At 53.9% G+C, this 14670-nt stretch overlaps 1 pseudogene across 1 annotated transcript in view; it reads left to right on the forward strand.

Annotated features, from left to right (window-relative positions):
• Window positions 1–14419, forward strand: part of LOC311315176 (serine/threonine-protein kinase 4-like) — a 32249-nt pseudogene extending 17830 nt beyond the window's left edge. The window contains exons 6-9 of the transcript in view: window positions 5905–6033; window positions 6250–6410; window positions 10922–11070; window positions 14261–14419. The product of the transcript in view is annotated as a serine/threonine-protein kinase 4-like (transcript). The remainder of the gene's footprint in view (window positions 1–5904; window positions 6034–6249; window positions 6411–10921; window positions 11071–14260) is intronic.
• Window positions 14420–14670: the final 251 nt, after the last annotated feature.

Consider the following 14670-nt stretch of genomic DNA (forward strand, 5'->3'; position numbering starts at 1 on the left):
CGCTGGACGTAACACATCAACGCACGCACAGGACACAACAAATGCAGGCGGGCCTCTTCCTCGCTCGCATGAGGTGGAGGATAGAAGGCTCCCAGCTCCAAATCCCGTGCCCTATAGGCGCCCCGGACCACCTTCGGAACGAAAGATGGATCCGTGCGCAACACAGCTTTGCTCCCATCACCCGTGATGAGAAAAACTGTCAACGCCCTCAGATCACTGACCCGCCTGCCCGACGTCAGAGCAAGGAGCAGCGCGGTCTTAATCGACAGCCACTTGAGAGATATCCGCTCCATTGGTTCGAACGGCGCTTTACATAGCGCATCCAGAACCAAGAGCAAATCCCAAGGCGGCGCCGCAGCCTTACGCACAGGGCGAAGACGGCGCGTGCCGGCCAGGAAGCGTTTAACCAGGGGATGCCCGAAAACCGTAGTTTTGGCGAACCCCTCATGGCATGCGGAAATAGCACACGCATACACCTTGATAGTGGATGCTGCCAAACCGCCACCATGACCCATCAGGTGCTGAAGGAATTCCAAAATCGCCTCGACCGAGCATGACTCGGGAGCGAAGTCCCTTTCCTCACACCAACGCGCAAAAGCAGCCCATTTGCCAGAGTAAACCAAGGCAGTGGAAGCCGCGCGCGCGCTCTGAATTGTACAGATCACGGCCGGAGAGAGTCCCCTATCAGACAATCTCCGCCGTTCAAGAGCCAGGCCACCAGCGGCCGTCCCAAGACTGGAGGTGCGCAAATTGAGCCCTCCGCCTGGGACAGAGCGTTCGGCCAATGAGGGATGTGCCACGGTTCTACAGTAGTCATGGCCATCACTTCTGCATACCATCTCGCCCAGTGGCGGTCCGGCGCTATCAGTATCACTGATGCACCCTCTGACCGCACCCTGGCCAACAATGGTAAAATCAGCCCCATCGGCGGGAAAGCATACAGCAGCGCCCCCGGCCAGGGGGCATGCGCGAACGCATCCACGCCCAGCGGAGGCTGGTCCTGCTGTCTCAGAGAGAACCAGAGGGGACACTTCGCGTTCTCTCTCGAAGCAAAGAGATCCACCCCTGCTCTGCCGAACCGGGTCCAGAGCTGAGCCACTACCTGAGGATGTAGGCTCCACTCGTCCGGGTGAGGCCCGCCCCGAGACATCAGGTCCGCCCCGACGTTCAGACGGCCGGCAATGTGCCGCGCTGTCAGTGACCGGAGATTGACATGAGCCCATCGCCACAGCGTTACCGCCAGACGGTGAAGCGCTGGCGAGCGGACTCCCCCTTGTCGGTTGATGTAAGCTACTGTGGTCTGGTTGTCTGACCGCACCAGCACATCGCGCCCCTGTACCAGGTGTACAAAGTGGCGCAATGTCAGTAGCACCGTCTCCAACTCCAGGAGGTTGATGTGGCGCCGTTCTCCGACGGCCCACAAACCACCTACGGCCTGGGACAGACATGTACCACCCCAGCCGCTTAGAGACGCGTCTGTGAAGACAGCGACGTGAGCCGACACCCTGCCTATTGGAACACCGTGCGCTATTACGCGCCGGTCCCTCCAATAGTCGAGGTCTGCTGACAACGACCCCGGCATCCGCACAAGGCGCCGTCTGTGCCTCACAGGGTCCAGACGAAGCCGCGCGAACCATCTCTGCACGCACCTCATGTGAAGAAGGCCCAGTGACACTACCACATGGGCGGCTGCCATGAGACCCAGAAGGCGCATGATCGACAGAACCGCGATCTTTCGAGAAGGACGGCAAACACTGAGACTCTTCTCCAGTGTTTCCCTCCTTGAATCGGATAGCCGTGCTCTCATGGCGCTCGTGTCCAGATTGATACCTAGGTAAACAATCTGACGGGCCGGCCACAGAGCACTCTTCTCCCAGTTGATTGCAAACCCCAGGTCGGTGAGATGCCGCACCACCGTGGCGGTATGCATCAGAGCCAACAAAGGCGACGGAGCCAGTACCAGCAGGTCGTCCAGGTACGCCAGGATCCTGATGCCCTGCCGGCGCAGTGGCCTCAACGCCGCCTCCACACAATTGGAGAAGGTTCTGGGGGCGAGCGCATATCCAAACGGGAGTCTGGTATATTCGTACGCCACACCCAGGTAGGCGAAACGCAAAAACTTCCGATGCCGATGAGCTATCGGTATGTGGAAGTAAGCGTCCTTGAGGTCTATGCTGGTGCAAAAATCGCCGGGAAGGAATGCCTCCAGCATTTGTCGCACCGTAAGCATATGGAACTTCAGATTCGCCACCGTTTTGTTGAAAAGGCGGAGGTCCAAAATTGGCCTCACGCCCCCCGTCTTCTTTGGCACGAGGAAGTAGCGGGAATAAAATCCCTCGTCCCTCTGGCCTGACGGGACCACAGTTACCGCTCCCTTCGCCATCAGTTCTGCAATCTCTGCTGACAGAGCGGCAGCCTGAGCGGGACGCGGTATCACTGTCTCCACTACGCCCATGAAGGGCGGTGGGGGGCAACAAAACTGAATGAGATACCCTTCCCGTAGAACACGCTGCAACCAGCTGTCCAGGAGACATCTCTCCTGCCAGACTGTGAAGCGGTTGGAAAGAGGTTGTGCCGGAGATCGCGGGAACAGATCGAGGAACCTGCCATAGTTCAATTTGGCCCTGACCGCCACCGGACAGCTGAGAAACTCTGCTGTCCTGGCCCAAGGCGGGCCACCCTCGAAAGGGAGATGAAAAATCCCCATTGGGAGTCCCATGTCCCTGAACAGCGCGAGAATGAATGGCATTCCTGTCAAGAAGCACTTCATTCACAAAAAGAGGAAGTGAGCCGACACCGTCCGCATTGCTAACAAGCCGCCGTCGCTCATCCCATTGAGAGAAAACGGCGGAGTGTTGCAATGCGGGAAGCCCCGCATTGCATGATCTGGCAAGGTGCCGTCTTTCGCAGACCGACTAGACGGGACATGAGAGGCGGGCAGTGTTAAATAGCCAGCCGAGGCAGTAAACACGGAAGTATTCTCACTGACCGGTGAGCGTGAAAACTCTCTACCTGTCGAACACACAGGGAGAGGCTCGAACGCTCGGCCCGAATGAACGAACGCCGTCCGGGGGTCTAGCGCATCTTTTTCGCCGCTAAACCCCGCCAGCGGTCGGTCCCGAGAAAACTCCGAACAGGGCAGTACAGCCATAGCACTTGGCCTGGGCGCACACATCCCCTCTGTTAAAAACCCAACCGGTCTGTTTAGAACAGGGGCGGCGAGACCTGCCGTGGTCAAATCTGACTTTCTCACAGAGGACCCGGCGGCTCTAGCCGAATATATTACATTCGCTGAACCGGTGAGAGCTGCGCGCGTCACGTCTGCTCTCTTTGCAGGAAAAAACTCCGCGGCTCGAGTCGGTTTTTCAGCTGCGGCGAGACCTACCATGGTCAATTCCGACTTTTTCACGGAAGACCCGGTGGCTCTAGCCGAATACATCACATCAGCTGAGCCGGCGAGCCCCGCGTGAGTCACGTCTGCTTTAGCAGGAAAAGACTCCGCGGCTCGAGCCGGTCTCCCAGCTGCGGCGAGACCTGCCGTGGTCAATTCTGACTCTTTCACAGAAGACCCAGCGGCTCTAGCCGAGAACATTACAGTAGTCGAAAAGGGAGGAGATGCGGACTGCACATTACAACCAGCTTGATAACGTTGCATCGTGTTTGTTTTATTGAACAGGGAAACTTGCTCACCGCCGCTCTTAACAGAGCGTGGTGTGGGCAGAACACAGTCACGCATCTTCACGCACCGTCAATAGGTGCGCCTCTTCCTACCCCAAGCCGGAGGCGGAGCGGTGGGCGCGCTTGAAGACGCCGGACCGGTCCCGGCACCCTGGGCGGGGTAGGCAGGGGGAGGTCGCGGGGGAGGAGCCGCGTGCGCAGTCCAGGAGCCCGGGCGAGCCGGTCCATGGGCCGCAGCGGGGCGGGACCCCGTGGCAGGTTGTTTAGTCTTGTGTGTCCGCCGGCGCTTGCTCCCAGTCGCGGCAGCATCAGCCGGAGCACGCGGACGTGCCGGCACACTGCGCTCCCCCGGAGCCGCGAGATGGCGAGCGAGGAGGAGCCGGTCCTGCTCCTGGCTGCGACACTGCTCCAGGATGTTAGACACAGCTGCCCCAAACAACCCCTCCCTACTGACCGGTGAGTTGAGGAGGACACTCTTGCTTTCCTCGCGCAGACGGGTCAGGGAGAGCCATAGGTGGCGCTGCTGCACCACCGACGTGGCCATCACTCCACCCAGACAGGAGGCGGAGATTCTCACAAGCTGAGCCACAGCTCCGGCGGCTTCGGCCATCTCCGCTCTCCTGTCTTCATCCATAGAGGGGGGGGTTTGCTCCGTAGCTAGCTGGCCGATGTAAATGGCCAGCATAGCAATGGAGGAGGAGGCAGCCACGGCCTGCGCGGCCAGAGAAAAACCCTTGTCGGCCAAGGACAGGGTTGTCTTGTCTTTGACGTCCGGCATGAGAGGCTTCCTGGCCGAGCCCCAGGCGGAGGAACCAGGCACCAGGACCGCTGCAATGTCGGGTTCCAGAGGAGGAGAGCCGATAGCTGCTACGTCAGTCCAGCCGGTTACCCTCGTAGCTCTGCTGAACTGGCGAAGCGGACCTCTGATGGCCAACGGCCGCTCCCATTCAGCCTCGACGAACGCCTCCAGGTCAGGCATAGCCGGCAGGAGACGAGGAGCAGGCTGAGAGGGACGCCCGTAGCAGACGGAGCTCCACAGTGGGAGCCCCGTAGTCGCAGCAGGCTCCGGGACGGAGATACCGAGGTGATGCGCGGCTCTCTCCAGCAGCCGGGGCAGGTCGCGATCGAAGGAACCCCGCCCCGGGAAGGAGGCGCCACTAGCCGTAGTGGCTTCCGACGCAGAGAGAACCTCGTCTTCCCCGGAGAGCTCATCCTCATCATCCGTAGGCGCGAGGGAGGTAATCGGGGCCGCCGGTTGTTGCGGGGGCGCGCCGATGTCCTCGCCGACCAGCTGGACCAGACCTTCAGTCTCCAGCGGCGGCGGAGCGAAGAAATGCGCCCGGAGCATCCTCTCCATGGGGTCCAGGAGGGCGCAGATCTCGCAGGCGGGGGACGGAGCCAGACCCGCTCTGGCGTGCTGCGGCCCCAGACAGCGGAAGCAGAGGTGGTGTCCCACGTCGCTGTAGCGGGAGCCGCACACACAGAAACGATCCGGCGGATCCATCGGCACCGGCAGGGGGTCATCTAGGGACGCCGCCAGGTCCGCTTGGGTCCGCTGAGTAGACATCTTCTGATCTTCTCCAGTAGCAATGCGAGCTGAAAATTTCGAAGGAGCAGATGTGCGGGCGTAGCCCGCTTATACAGTGGTGCACCGGACCTGGTTGGACACAGGTGCGTGTATGTTTTTTTCTTCAGTCAATGTAGCTAGCTGGGTTTCGCTAGCCAATAGGAGCTAGCCCTGTGGGGCGGAGCTCCACGAAATAGAACTACTACTACTACTACTAGTGCTACCACCACTACTGCTCCTGCTCCTGCTACTACTACTGCTATTACTGCTGTTACTACTACTTACTGCAATCTACTAGCATTATCACATGCATTAGGCCTCATTCACACTGCAGTCAAAAGTGGCCCAAATCCCATTTTATTGCTTTTATGTGACTCGGGTTGTTTTTTTCATGACAATGTGAACAGCAGAACTCACACTCTGATGTTCTTAAATCAGATTCACACCACGTCCATGTGATCCTAAAACATGTTGGATGTTTTGCAATGCGACCTCAATGTGAACAGCCTAGTCTAGGTTGTCATCAACTGAATATGATTGTGTGTGTGTATATTTCTGTGTGTATTTCTGTGTGTATTTCTGTGTGTATTTCTGTGTGTGTGTGTGTGTGTGTGTGTGTGTGTGTGTGTGTGTGCGTGTGTGTGTGTGTGTGTGTGTAGCATCCCTTCATTAAGGCAGCCAAGCCCAGCAGCATCCTGCGAGCCCTGATCAGCGACGCCATGGAGATCAAACTGAAGAGACAGGAGGCTGAGCAGAGAGAGCAGGACGCTGAGGACGACGACAACTCAGTACGCTCTCTCTCACACACACACACACACACACACACACACACACACACACACACACACACAGAAATGCACACACACACACACACACACACACACACACACACTCATACATTCTCAAGCACACACAGCTCTACTATTCACTGCACTGGGAGTCAAGTGATGTTATTTTGTGCAGCCGGTCAGATAATGACACCTCTCTCTGCTTCGACCAATCAGGATGAGGATGAGGTGGACCAGGGGACCATGGTGCGTGCTGGGATGGGGGACGTGGGCACGGTGCGAGCGGCGGGCTCCCTGGGGGGCACGGCGAGGACGATGGTGGACCATGGTCATCAACTCGGACGAGGAGGACGAGGACGAGGCCGGCACCATGAAACGTAAGACGCCCACACACACACACACACACACACACACACACACACACACACACACACACACACACACACACACACACACACACACACACACACACACACACACACACACACACACACACAGGCATGTAGAGAACCAGTGGAGCCTGTGGCCCTCCAGGACCCTGGTGTAACTGCTGACTCCCAGCTGCAGTTCCTCGGTCAGCCAGCAGAGGGCAGCCTCTACCTGCAGTGTGTCTGGATGAGAAGAGAGTTTCAGGCCTTTGTTGGTAAATTGACTGCACTGGCCTCTAAATTGACTATACGATAGCCTCTCATTCACACATTCACACACATTCACACACACATTCACACAGCTGCCATGCAGTGTTTGCTCATTTTGCTCTAGTTTGCTCATTGGGGTTTAGTGTCTTGCCCAAGGACACTTCGACATGTGGACAGGAGGAGGCGGGATTCGAACCGCCGACCCTACGATCGTTGGAAGACCCGCTCTACCACTGAGCCACAGCTGTTCTAGGGGGGTCCTGGGCTAGGGTAGACAGAGGTACACAGCTACACCCACTTCTATTCCCATGGACACACAAAACCCATCTCTTAACGACTGACTGTAAAAACTGGACAGCAGACGAGCTATTTGAGTTAAACCACTTCTACCGTGGCCCCCACACCTCTGGAGCTCAGGTCCTGGGGGGCTGTTAGCCACAGACTCAGGACTCCAGGAACACTTTCTCCACTGTCTTCATTCTGATGACACCATTTTTGTCTCGCCCCGGAGGGGCTGTTGAGACATCGGGATTACACTTCCTGTCTGACCATCTGTCGTCCGCTCCATGGGCATGTATTTGATAAAGTTTTTAGCCAATCACATGGCATCGGGCGGGTGAAGCCTCTAACGGCGCTGGGCAGGTGCAAACAGGTTAAGTCTTTAGCTTGTAAGAATGGAGGCTAAAGATCAGGTCAAGGACGGTGTGTAACCACCTCAATAACAATACAGAACCTCATACCAGGTTTGTAGGGCGGCCATTAAGAGCGCTTAAGAGCCCTTTCTGTGTGGAGAGCATGTTCTCCCCGTGGTCACGAAGGTTTCCTCCCAAAAGAACACATAACCAAAAACATGCAGAAGAAGAGAGAGACGGACAGGAGCGTCCCCGGAAGGTCAGGATGGTAGATGAGGTCAGGATGGTAGATGAGGTCAGGATGGTGGATGAGGTCAGGATGGTAGATGAGGTCAGGATGGTAGATGAGGTCAGAGGTCAGGATGGTAGATGAGGTCAAGATGGTAGATGAGGTCAGAGGTCAGGATGGTAGATGAGGTCAGGATGGTAGATGAGGTCAGAGGTCAGAATGGTAGATGAGGTCAGGATGGTAGATGAGGTCAGGATGGTAGATGAGGTCAGAGGTCAGGATGGTAGATGAGGTCAGGATGGTAGATGAGGTCAGAGAGGAGCAGAGAGGTCAGGATGGTAGATGAGGTCAGAGGTCAGGATGGTAGATGAGGTCAGGATGGTAGATGAGGTCAGAGGTCAGGATGGTAGATGAGGTCAGGATGGTGGATGAGGTCAGGATGGTAGATGAGGTCAGGATGGTAGATGAGGTCAGAGGTCAGGATGGTAGATGAGGTCAGGATGGTAGATGAGGTCAGAGGTCAGGATGTTAGATGAGGTCAGGATGGTAGATGAGGTCAGAGGTCAGGGTGGTAGATGAGGTCAGGATGGTAGATGAGGTCAGAGGTCAGGATGGTAGATGAGGTCAGGATGGTAGATGAGGTCAGAGGTCAGGATGGTAGATGAGGTCAGGATGGTAGATGAGGTCAGAGGTCAGGATGGTAGATGAGGTCAGGATGGTAGATGAGGTCAGAGGTCAGGATGGTAGAGGAGGTCAGGATGGTGGATGAGGTCAGGATGGTAGATGAGGTCAGAATGGTAGATGAGGTCAGAGGTCAGGATGGTAGATGAGGTCAGGATGGTAGATGAGGTCAGAGGTCAGGATGGTAGATGAGGTCAGGATGGTAGATGAGGTCAGAGGTCAGGATGGTAGATGAGGTCAGGATGGTAGATGAGGTCAGAGGTCAGGATGGTAGATGAGGTCAGGATGGTAGATGAGGTCAGAGAGGAGCAGAGAGGTCAGGATGGTAGATGAGGTCAGGATGGTAGATGTGGTCAGGATGGTAGATGAGGTCAGGATGGTAGATGAGGTCAGAGGTCAGGATGGTAGATGAGGTCAGGATGGTAGATGAGGTCAGAGGTCAGGATGGTAGATGAGGTCAGGATGGTAGATGAGGTCAGGATGGTAGATGAGGTCAGGATGGTAGATGAGGTCAGAGGTCAGGATGGTAGATGAGGTCAGGATGGTAGATGCAGGTTTCCTGTCGATGCAGCTGATTACCAGGGTAGAGTGGCCCTATGGTATGGTTCTTTAATGTAATTTCTATAGCTTATGCACACACACACACACACACACACACACACACACACACACACACACACACACACACACACACACACACACACACACACACACACACACACCCACCCCTCCAGTTGGCAGGCAGCCATATCCTGACTAATGGACTTTTATATTGTGTTAGTATGGATCGCTCCTCTCAGCTCTTAAAGTCACATTAACCAAGAAGATTTAGCTCCTAAAGTACCTCCCTGCTTCTCCTTGCTCCTCCCTGCTCCTCTCTGCTTCTCCTTGCTCCTCTCTGCTTCCCCGTACTCCTCCCTGCTTCTCCTTGCTCCTCTCTGCTCCTCTCTGCTTCCCCATACTCCTCTCTGCTCCTCCCTGCTTCTCCTTGCTCCTCTCTGCTCCTCTCTGCTCCTCCCTGCTCCTGTCTGCTCCTCTCTGCTTCCCCGTACTACTCTCTGCTCCTCTCTGCTCCTGTCTGCTCCTCTCTGCTTCCCCGTACTACTCTCTGCTCCTCTCTGCTCCTCTCTGCTTCCCCGTACTACTCTCTGCTCCTCTCTGCCCCTCTCTGCTCCTCTCTGCCCCTCTCTGCTCCTCTCTGCTCCTCTCTGACCCTCTCTGCCCCTGTCTGCCCCTCTCTGCTCCTCTCTGCCCCTCTCTGCCCCTCTCTGCCCCTCTCTGCTCCTCTCTGCCCCTCTCTGCTCCTCTCTGACCCTGTCTGCTCCTCTCTGCCCCTGTCTGCCCCTGTCTGCTCCTCTCTGCCCCTATCTGCCCCTGTCTGCCCCTGTCTGCCCTATCTGCCCCTCTCTGCCCCTCTCTGCCCCTGTCTGCCCCTATCTGCCCCTGTCTGCCCCTGTCTGCTCCTCTCTGCCCCTCTCTGCCCCTATCTGCCCCTGTCTGCCCCTGTCTGCCCTATCTGTCCTGTCTGCCCCTGTCTGCTCCTCTCTGCCCCTCTCTGCCCCTGTCTGCACCTATCTGCCCCTGTCTGCCCCTGTCTACCCCTGTCTGCTCCTCTCTCCTAAGATAGAAGACACCAAAATAAAGTTATTGATCCTCACTAACAGTGCACTAATGTAGAATTAAAAGCCTATTCCTTACACCACCGCAATCCACACACACACACACACGCGCGCACACACACACACACACACACACACACACACACACACACACACACACACACACACACACACACACACACACACACACACACACACACACCTAGTACTGTCGCCTTACAGCTAGAAGGTCTCCGGGTCTTTCTGTGTGGAGTGTGCATGTTCTCCACGTGTTCACAAGGCTTTCCTCCCAAAGAACCCAATATGAAAAACATGCAGAGCAGATGCTCTTCAGTCCGGTCCCCGACCAGGACCTGGACTGAGCACTTGGACCTGGTCCACCTCATCCTCATCCTGATTGGCTGAGGCAGAGAGAGAGGTGTCATTATCTGACCGGCTGCACAAAATAACATCACTTGACTCCCAGTGCAGTGAATAGTAGAGCTGTGTGGGCTTGAGAATGTATGAGTGCGTGTGCGTGTGCGTGTGCGTGTGTGTGTGTGTGTGTATAGGGTGATGGCTGTTACTGCTGTAGTAGATTAGAATGAGCCAGAAGACATGTTTACTGCTGAGCTTCATTTACTATGCTCAGACAGAATGTTCAGAGCTGTTAGGGCTAGCTCTCTGATTGGACGAGTGCAGGGTGGCAATAAGGAAGTGGTTGAATAATCTTAGCAGGTTGTGAATTAGTTATGTGCAGAGTGAGGGTCTGTGGCCAAGGGTGGTGGGGGGACATCCATCCATGATCCCCCATGTTGAGACAGGCAGCACCACAGCCTGCATCACAGGCTCAGGAACAGCTTCACAACTGACAGACTTTCAGACCTGTGGCTGCAGTCTGGAGCTGGATGGATAGAAGCCTGTTTCTGGACAGGTCTAGTCCCTCACACTAGGGTAGTAATGTTTGAATGTCGTGATGTCATATTTTAATACACATCGCTCAACCCTACCTCATACCCTATTTAACTGTTTTTTGGTGTGTGTGTGCGTGTGTGTGTGTGTGCGCGTGTGTGTGCCCGTGTGTGTGCCCGTGTGTGTGTTGGCGCGCAGGGCGGGATGAGACCATGCAGCCAGCCAAGCCCTCCTTCCTGGAGTACTTTGAGCAGAAGGAGAAGGAAGCCAACAGCCGCAACCAGGCCGGAGAGCAGGGCCACAACGCTGACAACCGCAAGCTACCAGCAGAGGGCGACCTTGAGGTGGTGAGTTACTATGGGGGGAGAGTTCTACTGATTTTCTACTGACTTTAGATCTACCGTCCGCCTGATACACGTGCACCCCACCAGGGGGCACTCATCACAATTAATTTTTCCCATTGCCAAATATGTTTTGCTGTGTGCACAAAAAACTATTTGTGTCTCAAACAAAGTACAAATATAGTCTCCTCTACTCAGGACCCTGTCTCCTCCACCAAGCTCAGAGCTTGAGGTGTGTAGTAGCTCTTTCGGTGCTTGTCCTAAATGTGGGATTCTCATAGGTTAGCATCAAGGTTAGGTGGATTTTGGGTACAATTATCATTAGTTATTATAGTCGTTATATTTCCCAACATAGATCAGATGACTCTTATTTTGGTAGTGTGATCATGTTGGATAGATCAGAGAGAGTATGGCTACAGTAGGTCACCGTCATATTCCGTGTCGAAAGTTTGTCATTAGGTGGGGAGTCGGTGGGGATCAGTTGTAGAGTTGAAGCTGAACTCTTGACCTCCGCAATCGTAGTGTAGGTACGCACTGAGAGGCTGCTGTAGCAGATACCAGACATCACTAAACCTCCAGCAGATACCAGAAATCACTAAGCATCCAGCAGATACCAGAAATCACTAAGCATCCAGCAGATACCAGAAATCACTAAGCATCCAGCAGATACCAGAAATCACTAAGCATCCAGCAGATACCAGAAATCACTAAGCATCCAGCAGATACCAGAAATCACTGTCTGACAACTACCAAACTGGGCCAGGACCTGCTAGCTTCTTCAGCTACAGAAAAGGATGATGATGATGATGAATTCCATTTACATCAGAGCTCTTTCTGTGAGAGGAGCTCAATGGCGTGCTGTCACTGAGTTGGTCCTGTTAGGTTTGGAGGATGTTGAGTTTCAGTGTGCTTAGTTTGGATGTCCTCTGAAGTGCTGTCGGGTCCTGGACTCTTCTCACGACATGAAGATGAAAGCAGCTGATGGTCTAAATATAGATCTGTCACAATTACAATGGTTAGCCAGGCTGTGAGTCCTGGAAGCCTTAATGCGCTCAGAATGGGCTCAGCGTGTGTTCATTCCTGGGGAGTTGGAAAGTGGCCGGTGCTCTGGTATTTATAAGAGGTCTATCTGAGAAGAGGAAGACAGAGCACACACACACACTCACACACTCACACACACACACACACACACACACACACACACACACACACACACACACACACACACACACACACACACACACACACACCGTGGTTGGTTTGTGTGACCAGTCAGTAGTGTAAGATGTGTGCTCCAGTGGTAGAACATCTGGAGAGAGCTAAGAGCTTCCATCTCCATTATAGATGAGCCAGTCAAGATGGCCGCCCAGTCTCCAGACTTCCCCTCCATTCTGGGGTCAGTTTATTTTAAAGTTAAAGACACATACAGTACACATACAGTTAGGTCCATAAATATTTGGACATTGACACAGTTTTCATAATTTTGGCTCTGTACACCACCACAATGGATTTGAAATGAAACAATGAAGGTTCTGTGAGGTTCTGTGAGGACTGAGGACTCTGTCCCTCCTGGTTCTGTGAGGACTGAGCAGTCTGTCCTCCAGGAATGTCTACTGTCCTCCAGGACCACCCTCCTGAGGACCGGTGTCCTCCAGGACTTCCTGGATGCTGTGCGAGGACTGAGACTCCAGGGTTATTTATAGTCCATTGATCTGGTGTGTGAATAGCTGCAGAGTGCTGCTAACAGCCCAGGAGATCCCAGAGGGAGAAACTAAAGCATCCCAGCATCATACAGGCGTATCAGGCGTATCAGGCTGATCAAACAGATCACCCTCGCACAGTCCTACTCAAGACCACCGATCGTTAGCACGAGTCATCGTCTTCTCTGAAGACAAGGAAGCGATTCTTCAAAGAGCTTCTCCACACAAAGACAGTAAAACAAACAATAACATAAAGAAACACACAAGGTCATACAGGGGTCAGACTGACCAACAGGAGAAGGAGACGGATGAACTGAAGGAGTGATGAACTGAAGGAGTCAAATGAACTGAAGGAGTCAAATGAACTGAAGGAGTCAAATGAACTGAAGGAGTCAAATGACCTGAAGGAGTCAAATGACCTGAAGGACTGATGAACTGAAGGAGTCAGATCAACTGAGGAGTGATGAATTGAAGGAGTCAGATCAACTGAGGAGTGAGTGTTGCGCTCATCTCTGAACCCAGCAGATTTTGTGTCACATTCATCTTGGGCACAATGTTTATACCACCTGGCAGCCAGAGGGCGCTGTGGGCACCTTTAAAATGGTACTGCAGTAGTTAGCATAAAGTGCTCACTTTTTCACTCCACAAGTCACCAAATTTTTAATCGAGATATCTGCAAATGTTCCGACAAGGTGCAACATGCTAGTGTCCTGGTCCTGCCAGTCCATTCACATCCCTAGATCATTCTTCTAAGTAAGTTATAAGCACTTGCATTTTGTGTCCAATTATTATTTTTTGTACAAAAATGCCAATTTCTCCACTGTCTTGGATTTGATTTCTTAGCTGTTAACACCCTGTAGGGAGGCATGCACCTTAAACATACAAGTGACATTTCAGACCGATCGGGACTTACGGTTTATGAGAAGAAACTTTTTTGTAGGTTTTGCCAACCTGCAGAAAAATCCATCATGGTAGACATCATGGGTTCAATGACAGATTTACTCCCCATGAGGAAAGACATCAGTGTACCAAGTTTCATACATTTTCGTCAAATGGTGAAAGAACATTAGAGTACCTACACTTACAGCACAGGAAGAGAAGAACCGGAAAGGTTCTCTGAGTGGGGAGGTTCTCAGATCTGGAAGGTTCTCTGAGTGTGGAGGTTCTCAGATCTGGAAGGATCTCTGAGTGGGTAGGTTCTCAGATCTGGAAGGTTCTCTGAGTGGGGAGGTTCTCAGATCTGGGAGGTTCTCTGAGTGGGGAGGTTCTCAGACGCTCCTTGGCTTATCTTTGTATCTCAGAGGACATCGTGGTCCCAGTCGTGGTCAGAGTGTAGACGTCCACGCCTACAGCCCGCCTTGTACTGTCTGCTGTGTGTAAATGGCGTGTGTAGGCCAAGGTGCACAGGATGGTATGTTTCTTTGTGTACATATTGATGTGTGTGTGTGTGTGTGTGTGTGTTTGTGTGTGCGTGTGTGTGTGTGTGTGCCCTGCAGATGCGTTGGTGGAGCGTGGAGGAGCTGAGGGTGCGCTTGGCGTCCCTGGACCCCCAGATGGAGCAGGAGATGGAGGAGATCCGTCAGCGCTACCAGGCCAAGAGACAGCCCATCCTGGACGCCATCGAGGCCAAGAAACGACGCCAGCAGAACTTCTGACCTACCGACCCGCCCCGCCTCTCAACACTGCACTGTCGGACTCAGACCGCCCACACTGGACTGGTCTTATACACTGGTCTAGTTTACTGGTCAGATTTGGACTGGACTGGACTGGACTGGTGAAGGTTGTTGGTCACCTTACACTGGATTATAGCATGAACAGTTCAATGCTTCCGTCACAGTCCGCTCCTTGGCAAGTTCGCTTTGTTCAATTCTTCCAACACAACCACCTGACGCTGCGCAGCACGCAT

Source organism: Borostomias antarcticus (assembly GCF_949987555.1).
Source record: "Borostomias antarcticus genome assembly, chromosome: 11".
Classification (NCBI taxonomy): Eukaryota; Metazoa; Chordata; class Actinopteri; order Stomiiformes; family Stomiidae; genus Borostomias; species Borostomias antarcticus.